This window comes from Propithecus coquereli, unplaced genomic scaffold, assembly GCF_000956105.1.
Source record: "Propithecus coquereli isolate 6110/MARCELLA unplaced genomic scaffold, Pcoq_1.0 Scaffold5, whole genome shotgun sequence".
Lineage (NCBI taxonomy): Eukaryota > Metazoa > Chordata > Mammalia > Primates > Indriidae > Propithecus > Propithecus coquereli.
The window spans coordinates 11,632,884-11,646,702 of NW_012150840.1; the positions used below are offsets into that span (position 1 = coordinate 11,632,884).

At 38.3% G+C, this 13,819-nt stretch overlaps 1 protein-coding gene across 1 annotated transcript in view; it reads left to right on the forward strand.

Moving 5' to 3' along the window:
* SIPA1L1 (signal-induced proliferation-associated 1 like 1) overlaps positions 1 to 13,819 on the forward strand; it is a 412,284-nt gene that overhangs the window by 95,037 nt on the left and 303,428 nt on the right. Inside the window, exon 3 of the mRNA XM_012656253.1 lies at positions 11,456 to 11,522. The gene's annotated coding sequence lies outside the window, so the exon portion shown is untranslated. The remainder of the gene's footprint in view (positions 1 to 11,455; positions 11,523 to 13,819) is intronic.

Here is a 13,819-nt window from a genome sequence, read left to right on the forward strand (position 1 = left end):
ATCCTGCTCATCCTACTATTAGGTTAGCGTGTGACCTTGGCCAAGTTACGTAACTGTTCAGAGTCTTTCCTCAAATGAAAAAAAAATGTGGCTAATAATAATTACCTTGCAAGGGTATTATAGGGATTAAATGAAATAATGAGTAAAGCTTATTCATACATATTATCCTGGGAACACAGTGAATATTAGCTTATGGAGAGATAATATATTAATATTAATAGCACTGTATAAAAAAGGCAAGAAAGTTGGACTGGAACTGTCTTTGGTTTAAATCCTGTGCCATCACTTGTTCATTTATCTTGGGCAAGATTTAAAACTTCACTGATTATTAGTTGTACCCCTTGGTAAAATGGAGATAATAATACCCATCTCCTACAATTGTTATATTGATTATGTGAGATAGAGAACATAGTGTGCCTGGCATATTGCAGACCCTCAGGTAGTAACTATCGTTATTATTTATAAGGGAAATTATTTAATTAGAAGACAGGTTTAGACATTTGACTGTTTTAATTAATGGCAGGGTAGAAGCTTCTAGATGCCCTAGATTTTGTGTATACTTGCTGTTGTAAAAGTATTTGTGGTTAATGAGAAGTGTACTAGGTAGCCATCTTTAAAATAATAAAGAGGCATTTTTTGAGAGACCTTCACATGTGTAATGAAAAGCACCTGAATATAATCATATGTACTGAAATATATGTCTCTATTAATAACTCATAAGCACATTGTGGATCATCTGCATCCATTCCTTTTAAACTGGGTATCTCTCTTGGCAGTTCCAAACAGACTTCCCATGGACTTCCCTCCCTCAATTTGATATTTTCTTTCTATTTTTTTTTTTTTTTTTTAGACAGAGTCTTGCTTTGTTGCCTGGGCTAGAGTGCCGTGGCGTCAGCCTAGCTCACAGCAACCTCAAACTCCTGGGCTCAAGTGATCCTCCTGCCTCAGCCTCCCGGGTAACTGGGACTACAGGCACACGCCACCGTGCTCGGCTAATTTTTTTTCTATTTTTAGTTGTTTGGCTAATTTCTTTCTATTTATAGTAGAGACGGGGTCTCGCTCTTGCTCAGGCTGGTCTCGAACTCCTGAGCTCAAACAATCCGCCCGCCTCGGCCTCCCAGAGTGCTAGGATTACAGGCGTGAACCACTGCCCCCGGCCTAATTTTTAAATTTTTTTGTAGAGACAGGGTCTCACTATTGCCCAGGCTGGTCTCAAACTCCTGACTTCAAGTGATCCTCCCACCTTGGCTTCCCAAAGTGCTGGGATTACAGGTGTGAACCACCACACCTGGCCAGGAATCTTAATTGTACTATTTTCACATGACACTTTTTTCTTCTTTTTAAAATTAATTTTACTTATTGAAGTTGATCATAATAGATGTATATATTTTGAGGATACATGTGATAATTTAATATATTCGTATAACATGTACAGATCAAATCAATGTAATTCAGATATCCATCACCTTAAATATTTGTCTTTATATTAGAAATATTTGAGTTATTCTCTTCTAGCTATTTTTATTTGGTTTATTTTAATTAATTAATAATTTTCTTAAGAGCCAGGCTCTTGCTCTCTTGCCCAGGCTGGAGTGCGATGGCTGTTCATAGGTGTGATCGTAGTGCACTGCAGCCTCGAACTCCCAGGCTCAAGCTCCTGCCTCAGCCTCCCAAGTGGCCAGGACTGCCGATGTGTACCACCACGCCCTGCTCTCTCACTTTTTTTTTAATGAACATTGCATATGTGTCATTTTTATCAGTTTATATTTCATTATCATTTTATATCATAGAAGCAGTACCCTTTTTAATTAAATTCTGAGTAATTTTATTGTGAGGTTTTAGAAAATGAGTTCCTGGGTGACCTCAAGCCAGCTGTGTGGCTTGTCTAGGTGACAGTCTGGTTTGCAGTCTCGTTGCCAGCCCTCCACTCACACCCCAGTATGGTCACTCTTTCCTCCTGTTGGCCTCCAGGATGAAGTTCACTTTCCCGTCACTACACACATGCACACACACACCACCTTGCAGTGAAGAGACCATGTTCTGATTTTAGTAAAAGTCGGTAAAAGTAGACAAACTTAATAAATTCATAACTTTTACCAGGAAGCTAAAAAGTTACTGTTTTGGAGATCGGCACTCAGGGCACTCCGGGTAGTATTAAATTTTTCTAAATTTGTGTTTGCGTGGCTTGCTTAACACATTGACTGCCACACTAGGAAAAAATTTTTTTTTCCTTGAGGCCACGGCGTTTTATACAAAATAGAATAAAAACTCTGAAAAAAAAATGAAACTTTCTAATTTAATGAAAAGTTTGTGTGAGTTACTTATGCCTCATGAGGCCCCCGGCTCAAAGCTAGCAGGAGTTAAATACAATTCACAGGGTAGTTAATGTGTTAAAAATAACTTAAGTAACCAAAAAAGCATTTTTTTAATATTCTAGAATCAAGCACAGATGAAGGCCACTTACCTTGTATTTGAATTTTTTTAAAAGCATGTCTTAAGGGCATTTAAAGGGAAAAACTATCCTTCTCCTTCAAGTCATTAAAGAACAAAGTATTTTCTAATTTCACTTGTTATAAATTTGTATTATACTTTTCCATAGTAGGGCTAGCCTCAGAGAAGGGGTGTAGTCTATTCTTGTTGAATGAGTGACTCTCTCGTGACTATTAACTATCAATTTGTTATATGTCTTCAGTTATATTGAGCATTGCGAGGGCTTCCATTTAAATTCTGTCATTTGATCCTCACAATAATCTTGTGAGGAAGAAGAGGGATTTTCTTCATTTTACAGAGAATGTAGAAGTGCTCAGGCACCACTAAATGATGACTCTGGGGTTTGAATTTAGGACTTCTAGCTCCTAATTCCACAGTTCTTGGTGCAGTGCCACCCTGCTTTCCCACACTGATCTGCAAATATTTCAATCCTTGGTATTGTAACAATTGTTCATTTGTTCAACAGAGTTTTATTTAATGTATAATTTTAAGCTCTAGGCACTTAGGGATGAATAAAAGGGCAGGGTTTTCACCCTCGAGGAAGACCGTCAGTAAATAAGAGGACAAATAATGTAATTATTGTGCTTACAGTAACACTGATTGGTACATAGTAGATGCCCAATAAATGTTTACTTCATGAATAAATGAGTGAGCAAAGTGATAAAAAGGAAATAAAGAAGTGAGTGTAGTATCTAAAGTCGATAGATTGACCAGGGAAGGTCTTTCTGAGGAAGTGACAAATCAGCTAGGCAAAGAGCATTTCAGACAAAAGAACCCCCATGTGCAAAGGCCCTGAGGAAGGAAGGAACTTGGCTTATAGAAGGGCACCAAAGATGGCCAGTGGAGCTAGAGCACAGTAAGCTGGGGAGACAGAGTTTCCATGTGAAATTGAACAGAAAGGAACCAGTCACATAGGGCCTTATAGACCATGGCAAGAAATTTGGCTCCTATTCTAATGTTGGGAGATAATACTCCATGTATCTCTTGTGTTTCTACATATAATATCTCTGTTCTGGACTGTCTTGAAAAGGATGATTTGTATAGTGAACGACCTTGGAAGAAAAAGACATCCCTTTCTGGGGTGAAGGTCAGGCAGGCTTACTACCGAAAAGGTTCCTGTTCACTAAGCTCTGGGTTACTCTTGTAACACAACCTACTGTTGTGCAGGTGTCATCTGGCCCTCTTGGTGTCACCTGCTGGGAGATGGGGCTTGAGGGACTGGCACCAAAAAAAATTCTGACACTTTGACCACTGCTGTTGCTGTGAGTAATGAAGTTCTATGTCTTTGACCCTGGAGTCTCCCGTCTTCTGCTGGCTTCCGTATAACCATGATAGATCAGCTTCCAAGTAGGGCAGAAGTTTACCTCCTTCACATTTCTTCACATCTAAAGCCACAGGAAGCTTTGGAGGGTTTTCAGCAGAGGACTAATAAGATGTAGTTTAACCCTTTAAAAAATAAGTCTGACTGCTCTGTGGAAATGATCATGAGCAGACAGGAGATTAACGAGGAATCTGGGCTTGTTGTCTAGTTGAGAGATAATAGTGGCTTGGACCACGTGATGACGGTGGGGATGGCGAGAAGTAGAGGGGTCAGGGTGATCTGCATGAGGCAGAATTTATGGGTCTTGACAGAATGTACATGGGGTGTGAAGAGAGGAATGGAGAATGAATTGTAGGTTTGTGGCCAGAGCAGCTGGGTAGATAGAGGTGACTTCTGCTGAGATGGAGAAGCTTCAGTATGGACATAATAAACCTATAAAAATTTCTAATACACTATATACGTATATTACAAGGGATGTAATGACTGTATGAACAGTGCTGATTTCTCTTGTCAGCACTGCAGCCTTTTTGCAGCTACCTATTTCATTTGCTTGACTCTATGTGTAGAAATTTTATGCTTAGAATTGCAGGACAAGGAAGAATAAGAAATAGTTTTTATATAATTTGGGATCAGAGAACCACTGGTGTTCACTTTTCTGGGAAGAACATTTTTCTTGTATCTTCATGAGTTGTCAAATCTGTTAAAGTTAAGAAATACAATTCTTGCAGTCCTTTGATAAGTGGGTTGCCTCAATAAGCCTCAATAATAGTAAATTAGATTAGCTTGGGTGGATTTATTTTTCAAGGAGCCATATTGATTTTTACCCCAAATTCATTATCTAGGAGTTTACAAAGAAACTCTTTAATATGTTTCAGGGTTTTCCCTTTTTTGAAGTTAAGATGATACATTTTTTTTTCTAGATTTTAAATTTGTTTTGAAGATGAGCTATTCTCCCTTAATTGTCAAGGATGATTATTAGTTATGTTGTGAACACTTAAGCTTAATGCAGTGGGATGAAAGAAACAAGTGCCTGTGGATTAATTTATTCAGTTTGTCATCTTCATTCAGATATTCTTCAGGATAACATCTTGTCTTTCTAATGCCAGAGGCCGGTTTCATTAGCACCTGATCACTTTTCATAAAGAAAGTAATTAAAAGGCTTAAAAAAAAAAAACCTGACCCTGCTTGTCTGTTAAATGCCTTCCCTTTTTATCCAGTGAGATTTATTTTTCTTTGTGCTTTTCACCTGCTTATTATATTTAGAGAGTGAGTTTTCATGTCTTAACCTTGATACACTACAGATAGTTTTATGTTGCAACATGAAGCTTGCTTGAGTTTTGAATTATTAATATTTTTGTACAATCTTGCACATGTCCTTTGAGTTCCTTCGTTCTGTGGCATTTTCTTTGGTGTATGGCCTAGGTCTAGATTTTTCTTTTTTAGAAAGGAAAGTTTGAAAAGAGGGAAGATGGAGCTTACCAAGCTTTTGGGGGGTAGGGAAAAGTTAGGTTTAAAATTACTTCTGATTCAATTATATTCCACCAACAATGGAAAATCAACAGCGAAGAGACTTAATTCCATTTTAAAGATAGTCTTAGAAAGGATGAACTCAGGTCATAAAATCATCAGTGCCGATTATGAGGCTTTTCCCAGGTGACATGAGTTGTTATTAATGACTTAATGGGCGCTGGAGCTGTTTCTAACAGAAATGGAGTTATGTCTGATGTTTTGAGAAGACTATTTTTTTGCTTTTTGTTTTCTTTTTATGTAGATCCATATTTTCAGTTTTTAGAGAACAGTTTTAAAACACCTCCAGATAATAGATTATTAATAGGCATTTAAGCCTCCCAAGACGTCCATCCTTTGCTACAGAGAAGTATCGTTGTTCTGCCTTAGTATCCCTTTATGTGAATTCTTTAAAAGGGCTCAAAATTTTGTCACTAATCTCATGTTTTATGCTGTAGGCTAAGCACTTTATACTTTTACCATATTTAGACTGTGTTTGGAATTTCATGAATGTGTTGCTGGACTTCTGTCACCTGTTTCCTGACTTCAAAATAAAACACAACAAAAACAACTAGTAATAAGATTTTACCAGGGTCCTATGAAAGGAAATTTTATTTAGCGACTGAATCGGAACAGACTTTGTAGCCTTCGGAATGTGATAGAGACTGTCCCTAAAGGATTCTTGGTTCAGAATCATCGCTGCGTTTCTCCTGCCCTTCCTGAGAGTAGAGAGCACAGCAGGAAGAGGTTGGAGTCAGACAGAGGTGAGTTTGCGTCTGAATTCTTGCTTATTAGATGTGTGACCACGGGCAACCTGCTTAACCCTTTTAGGCCTCAAGTCTCAGGTGTGAAGTTGAGATCCTCCTTAAGACCTCATGGTTTGGGGAGGCTCAAATCTTGTATGTCAAGGAACTTGTGCTTAGCACGTGCACGTTTTCTGTAGGAGCTAGAACGTGATCTGCCTTTGCAGCTACTGTGTGTTCCTCTGCGATCCCATCCTCCTGCCTCTCTCTGGAGGTGACCACTGTCCTGAGCTTTAGGTTCAACATTCCCTTGCTTTTTAAAATAAGTATATATGTAAACACTGTATTTTTAGCTTTGTTTGGGCTCTGTAAAAATGCTGTCATAATATATATAGTCTATAAATAAGGTGCCTCATCACAGCCAAGTTAACCCCTGGCTCTCCTCTTTGCCTTTGCTGGTTGGGGGTGGGCGTGAGGGTGGGATTGCAGTTTTTGTCTGTGGAATGGCTGGAGTAGAGTGGTTTTTGTCTAAAACTTTTCTTGTCTTGCCAAGATATAACCTTACTGATCCTTTAGTTAGAGAGAACAGGCTTTTTCTGATGCCAAATAAAGGTAGGGATGGCATCACATGACATGATGGGGGGGCGGGATAAATCCGATACATACGTATGTTGAGGTTATTGGGAGCCAGATTTAGTGGGGAAGGAAAAGGTGAAAACTAGGTGGTGGACCCTGTGGTATTGGATTGGAATTCAAGGTATCTGTATGAAACTTATGGTTTTCAGTGTACATACATAGAAAAAGAAGGAAATGTAGAAATAAGAATGTGTGCTTGTACGTGTGTAGTTCTTTTCATTTAGGGGGCCTGGGAACAGTGATAAACTGTTCAGTAAGCACAGCTAACACCCACATCTTGGTTTCTAAATGCCATTTGTCCACTAAAATTATAGGTGGTGATTATTAGACTAGAAAATCACTTTTTGGCAACCATCAAAGAATAATTTCTTTGGCCAAGAATTATCAGTGGACGCCAAAAGTACTGGGTAAAAGTTTGTTGAGAAATAGGATGTTTATATTGTCTTAGACTCTCACTCCATCAAATGCTTATCAATTACAAAGGGAAAAAGAGAAGCTTTCTGGTGGGGAAATCTGACAGATGCCACCTTTATGAAGTGATATAAGTTAACATTACCAGTCAGGGAAAAACTTAGAAGCCGTACGCCACTTGATAGGATGTAGTGAAAGGAACACTTCTATGGTATCCTGCTGCAAATTCACAGCTTGAATCTAATCAAAAGGAAACATCAGACAAACCCAGATTGAGGAACATTCTACAAAACTGGCCTGGAATCTTCAAAATTGTCAAGAGTATGAGAGTCAAGGAAAGTTTGAGGAACTCTTCCAGATGAAAGTAAAGTAGTGACACATGAAAACTAAGTACCAGGCTGTCTTGTCTTGCAACTACCCTGCCAGTGTGGCTTCCTGTTATATCTTGATTAGTCTTTTGGTATGCTGGTTGTTAAATATTTATCTCAAATGGTTGTCCACAGTCCGTTACAGATCAAACTCCCTGTCCTGCTCTTTCCTCCTTCTCACTACTGTACTTGATTAATCTTAAAAGAAATAAAAATAAAAACAACAATAACAACAAGAAAACTGTAGCATGAGATCCTGGACTTTGGGTCCGTTTACTAAAATGAACATTATTAGGGTAATGTGAAGTAAGTGACAATATAACATCAGTGTTAATTTCTAGATTTTGATCGTAATCATTGTACTTTTATAGGAGAATGCCTTTGTTTATAGAAATTACTCATTAAATCAGGATAACAGGCTATCATGTTGGTGACTTTCAAATGGTTCAGGGGAAAAAAGTTATTTGTACTGTTCTTGCAACTTTTTTGTAGGTTGGTCCGAGATTATTAAGTAAAACAAAACAAATCCTCCTGTCAGTTGTTTCAGTAGCTCAGACTTACTAATTTATCAAATGAATCGTTTTTATAAGATTTAAAGGGTTTGCTTTTGTGGGCTGTCTTGTCTTGCAACTGCCCTGCCAGTGTGGCTTCCTGTTATATCTTGGTTAGTCTTTTCGCATGCTGGCTCTCAAATATTTATGAACGTCGCATTAATACATTCTTTCCATGCTCATTATTTATTTCCTTCCCCTGTGTTTTGCCTTTGTGACCCACTGCTTTTTTGAATGCAAAATATGGTTTACAAACATATGGCACTTTATTGTATTCAATGATAATATTATATTTAATTTTAACTTGTTTTGGGTATGCTATTTTTTCCTTCTCAATTTGCTGGTGAGCTGTTTAAGAATTTCTTTCTTTCTTCTTTTTTTTTTTTTTAAGCACACTGCATCTACCGCAATACTGAGCATGTGTCAGTTTACTTTATAAAGTGTTGGGCTGGTTGATTGCTATCTTAGGATTTAAAGTTTTTAGAAAGTTTAAGCAGGGTAAGGGGAATTTGATAAAGTGGTGGATGTGATGCTGTAGCTAATTCATAATCTCGCCAGCTCATGTTCATGTTTATGAATCGTTAGTCCATGGAGGTTTAGTATTAAACACACAGGTTGACACTCTTAACCAAAAATAAGTGTTTAGGCTTTCGGATTTTTTTGGATTTTGGAATATTTGCCATGTATTTACCAGTATCCCTAATCTGAAAATCTGAAATCTGAAATGGTCCAATGAACATTTCCTTTAAGCATCGTGTCAGCACTAAAAAAGTTTCAGATTTTGGAGCATTTCTGATTTTTAGATTAGGGCTACTCAACCTGTATTAGGACCATGTTGCTCCGGTCCAGAAATTTGCATGAGTCAGGGTTGGGGTTAGGGTAGCTATGAGGCGGAAGTTCATTGTCAGAACAGCCTTCTTTCTATGAGAACATTATGTGTAAATTGTCAGTCTGGTGGAATCTGCCCTTTCCCCTTGGTAGAGAAAACTGTGGTTTAACCATAGAATTGGCTCCATACCTTTCTAAAAGAGGGCTTGTTTTCCGTGGATAGGTTGAAGGGCAAACTTCTCTTTAACAGTTATACCAATTTTCATATTTCTCAGAATGATCAAGGAAAAGAGCTTTTAAACATCCAGGGTGGTAGTTACATTGCATTTAGTATACGCCTACACATCAGACTTTTCTTTAGCATTTTGTAATTTTTTTTCTTGCTGCTTTTACAGTGTAGGTGGCCTTCTCCGGATTGCTTTTGACAGGAAATTGAGCAACCTTTCTTTTTTGGAAGAGAATATATTTTGCTGCTAAGAGAGGAAAAAAATGAAGTGTTTATATTTTGAAATTTTATTATGAGTTTTCATTTAAAGACCAATTTAAATCTAGAAAAATGGGGCTAGGGGTTCGATTTCGTATTTTTTATTATTACTTCTGAACCTTCCTAGTAATTTCTGGGCTTTCCTTTCTTTGTAGCATTGCTTCATTCTCTCAGCCGTTGACGGGTATCGGGAAGTTGTTTTTGACCTGGTCATATATTTTTCTGGCTCATGACTGGGGCTGTCTTCCCCAGTTAACTTCTTTCTGTAGTGGAGGTGTGGGGGCTCTCTGCAGATTTCACAGGTGCCTTGAATCTAGAACATGCGTCAGCCCCGTTTACTCCATTTCAACTTTGGGTGAGCACAGTGTTAGTAAAGTTTCCCAAGGAGTTGACTGGTGCAGAGATCCCAGGGTGTGGGTGCGAGCTCCAGACTGGGGTCCTGCCCCTGCCACAGGCTCTACCTGGATTGCCAAACCTCTGGTGCTTTGGAACATGAGCGCAAAGTCTCTGCCCCTCTACCCACTGCCCATGGCCTGCTTGCTGCTTGGGGTTATTGTGGTCCAGTGTGATTTTGGCAGTTCCCGTGTAGCACCGAGGATTCCAAGGAAGAAGTCAGTCTTTAATTAGAAGAAACCCATTTGCCACATATGGAAATCTCATCCAGTTGGAATGGAGTAATTCTGATGGAATCTTTCTAAGTGTGTTCATAAATCATACCCTTTTGTGTGAGTTTAAAATATGCATGTTTATTCATGTACCTAAGTGGATTACAAGGACAGATCAGCTGCCAGGTATGTCTTATTTATGTAATTAGTCTTATTTATGTAATTAGTTATAGCTCGTTAATGAAGATTAACAAAACAAAGCATATATTTGGAGTGTTATAGATTTCTTTCCCCATTCTGTGGGTGCAATATGTAGGCCAGGCATGTAAACACTGCAAGTTTTATTATCTGGGATATCCGACATTCAGAATATCCTTTTAGGTTTCTTTTCCCCACAGTTTTCTTCTGACGTTTGTACCATTTGGTTTTGGTAGTATAGGAAAGACCTATAGCAGGGTCTTACCAAGCCCTGTCCTGCTGTATGGCATGAGGTCATAGTGCAGGGACATAATAGACCCTTGGTAAGTCTTGCTTTGAAAAGTGCTTTTATATGTGACTGAGGAAAAGATGGGAATCCTGATGTCCAGGTGACAGGCTGGGAAGAGGAACTTCCCCTCTTGTCCTTACCAGGAATTGGGAATATCTGTGAGTGACACTAAATTCTGGTTATTTTTACTTTTCTTAGCTTCCATTTTATATGATTGGGAACGGGGTTTGGCAATTAACATAGTTTGAAATAGCATTTAGCCTCAGCAAACTTTAAAAAATTTGTTTCTTGGATGCTCTTACGGACATGTATAGTCTGACTTATTTTAGTATTTTTAAAAATAGTACATGTGATGCAAATTACTACTATTGGGCATGTATGTGTAGTCTTTAACCAATAAGAAGCTTAGCATTTATAGGAAATATGACTGTGGTAGGAGCTTATTGCCTATCTGAAATGAGCAATGTGAGAATTGTAAGATTTTTAAATAATCAGAATGTTTGGTTGCTTTTGGAGCAAGAATTTTAAACCTCACCACTATTTTTATTTGGGGCAAAATAATTCTTTGTTGTGGGGGCTGCTCTGCACGTTGTAGGATGTTTAGCAGGAACCCTGGCTTCTACCCATTAAATGCCAAATAGCAACTTCCTTCCCCAACTCATGGCAACTAAAAATGTCTCCAGACATTGTAAGATGTCCCCTGCAGCACAAAATTGCCCCCTGTATAGAACCAGTCTTTGGAATAGTGGTTCCCATAGGCAAGTGATGGACTGACCATATCAAAGTCACTTTGTTGGGGGCTTTTTTACACATGCAGTTAATGGCTGTTGGTTGTGTGTTTTGAGCTGAATGTAAAGAGATTACAAATTAAAAAGGGTTTTAGAGGCAAAGTATAACATTCTACAATCATGTTTTGATTAGTAGCAGTGATTTTTTTCCCTTTTACTTAGTATGAGGTACAGTTGTGTGTTTCTCAAAATTTGAAAATTACTGTTATACTAAAGTTCATAATTATTTTAATCTAGGTTTTGAGAGATTACCTCAAGTTGGACTGAAAAGCAAGATTTGCTACTAATTTTGAAATGGAATAAGGTGAGTTGGTGGATTAGTCACAGAGTCATGTTGGGGGAGGGGGATGTCAGTCAAACTATTGTTCTTAGAAGATCTACTGATAGCGGAATTTTGATTTATCAATGTGAGTCCTGTATTTCCTCCCACGATCTTTCTCCCTTTTGTTGTTTTACTGGTGAGCAGCAGAGGTGGAAAAGGAGAATATGGGAAACACTTGCACAGTTTTAGTCGTTGATTTCTGAATTCAGAGTTTTCATCTTTACAGATAAAACAGTTGAGATATTTTTCTTTTTTATGTATTTAGTTTTTTAGAGATAGGTCTCACTCTGTTGCCTAGGCTGAGTGCAGTGGCGTGATCATAGCTCACTGCAGCCTTGAACTCCCGGGCTTAAGTGATCCTCCTGCCTCAGTGTCCCAAGTAGCTGGGGCCACAGGCACACACCACCATGCCTGGATAATTTATTTTTTATTTTTGTAGAGATGAGGTCTTGCTGTGTTGCCCAGGCTGGTCTTAAACTCCTGGTCTCAAGTGGTCCTCCCTCTTCAGCCTCCTGAGAAGCTGGGATTACAGGCATGAACCACGATGCCAATTTCAGATATTTTTCTGGCTACTTAAATTAATAAGTTTTTCTGTTACATACTTCTGTTTCCATTCCACAGTAAGTGAATTAAAAAAAATCATCTCTATGTTTCTTAAAATTTGCTGAGAATTTATACCTCAACCCATATTCTAAACAAGAGTCTTGCAAACTCTGATGCACTGGTATATGATTTGGAATGCCAAGCTTATCCTGAATAATTGAGAGATGGCTGGATATTCTACTCCTTGACTGATATTTACTGATGTATGTGTTACCATTGGTCTTGGAGCGATTGCTCGATTGCTCATAGCTACTCCTGGTTAGAAACCCAGTTCTGTCCTAGGTTATCCGAATAGTTAAGTGGACATTTCTTAAACATTTTAAACAATTATTAAAGGATGTTCTCTTATTAAGAAAAATAACAGCTTAATTCAGATAAAGAGAGACATTTTCTGCAGGCCAAAAGTGCTATATGTTAAGCTCTGGGGTTGTGTCGATTTCTTTGGTTTAGTTACTTGTACTTAACCTTGATCTCAGCCAGATGCTGAAACAAAGACCTTGAGATTTTTCTTATCTGCTGCTTTGCCAGAAGAAAATTGCCTAAGGAGTCAGCTCTTCTGGAGAGAGATTGTAACCCGTAAAGGACAGTGAAGTTATCTGAGCATCTCACTTCCTTAAACCTTTGTGCAGAGCTAAGGGGCTGGGTAATTGGAGCACTGCTTTCAAAGTGGCTTACTATTTCTGACCTTCCTTGAATTTCAGTAAGAGAAATTGGGGAATGATTATCTCTGAAAACGTTTTTAAAGTACATTAGGACACTTTCCTGGTTGCTTTATTTGACCATTCCCAGCGTTATTCTTCTTTAACAGAGGCGGAATCCAAGAAAGATTTTTTAGATTTCCATAATTTTTAGCCATTTGAAGAGCCCAAGGTTGTTTTTTTTTTTTTTTTTTTTTTTATGAACAACACAACTAGAAAATTGTCTTTGAGAATATAGCATCTTTGGAATCTTCTGGAACTGCTTAGTGGTGAAGCAAGCAGTGTTCAGGAATGTTCGATGAAGGTAGCTGCTGCTCCCATCCTGGAGAGGGAAGAAAGATCAGTGCATATTATTAAGTGCCCTCTGTTTTTTACTTAAGTCTTGGAAGTTGTTTTTCAAGATACACTTTTTTGTCTCCTGAGTGTACCTATATGTTACAGAAATGTGTACCTTCAGTGCAGTTCCTGTATATCTTATGGTATTTTTTAAAACATTCTTAAGTAAGGATAACTGCTGGTTGATAAACTTGAACGTTGACAGTTTTTAGCAGGGTCCTTGTGTTTTAGATACTGCTGTCTGGTGTGGGCCAAGTGAGGCCAAGCACTAGAATAGCTTCCATGTAATAGCAGCCATACCTTGTCTTTTGAATTGAGTTGCTTGGTTTAATAACCTGCACCCCGGGCCTCTCAGTCACTTTTTTTAATAATAGTGATCTCATGATGCTGAGATGGTCTATCTGTTGGGTCAGGTGGCAGATACTTCTCTTGTGCATCCATACTTGGGTCTGCTCAGATAACAGAAGGGGAAGGCCATAACTGGGCAGTTTTCCAGACCTGCTGGTGACATGACTCTTGGTCTTCTAAGCGTATACTTCCTTTCTAAGTGCTCTCTCTCCACTTAAGGGATATCTATTAATGAAACAAAAATTCAGAAACACCAAAAAAAAAAAAAAAAATCCACAGAACCTTGTATTTTAT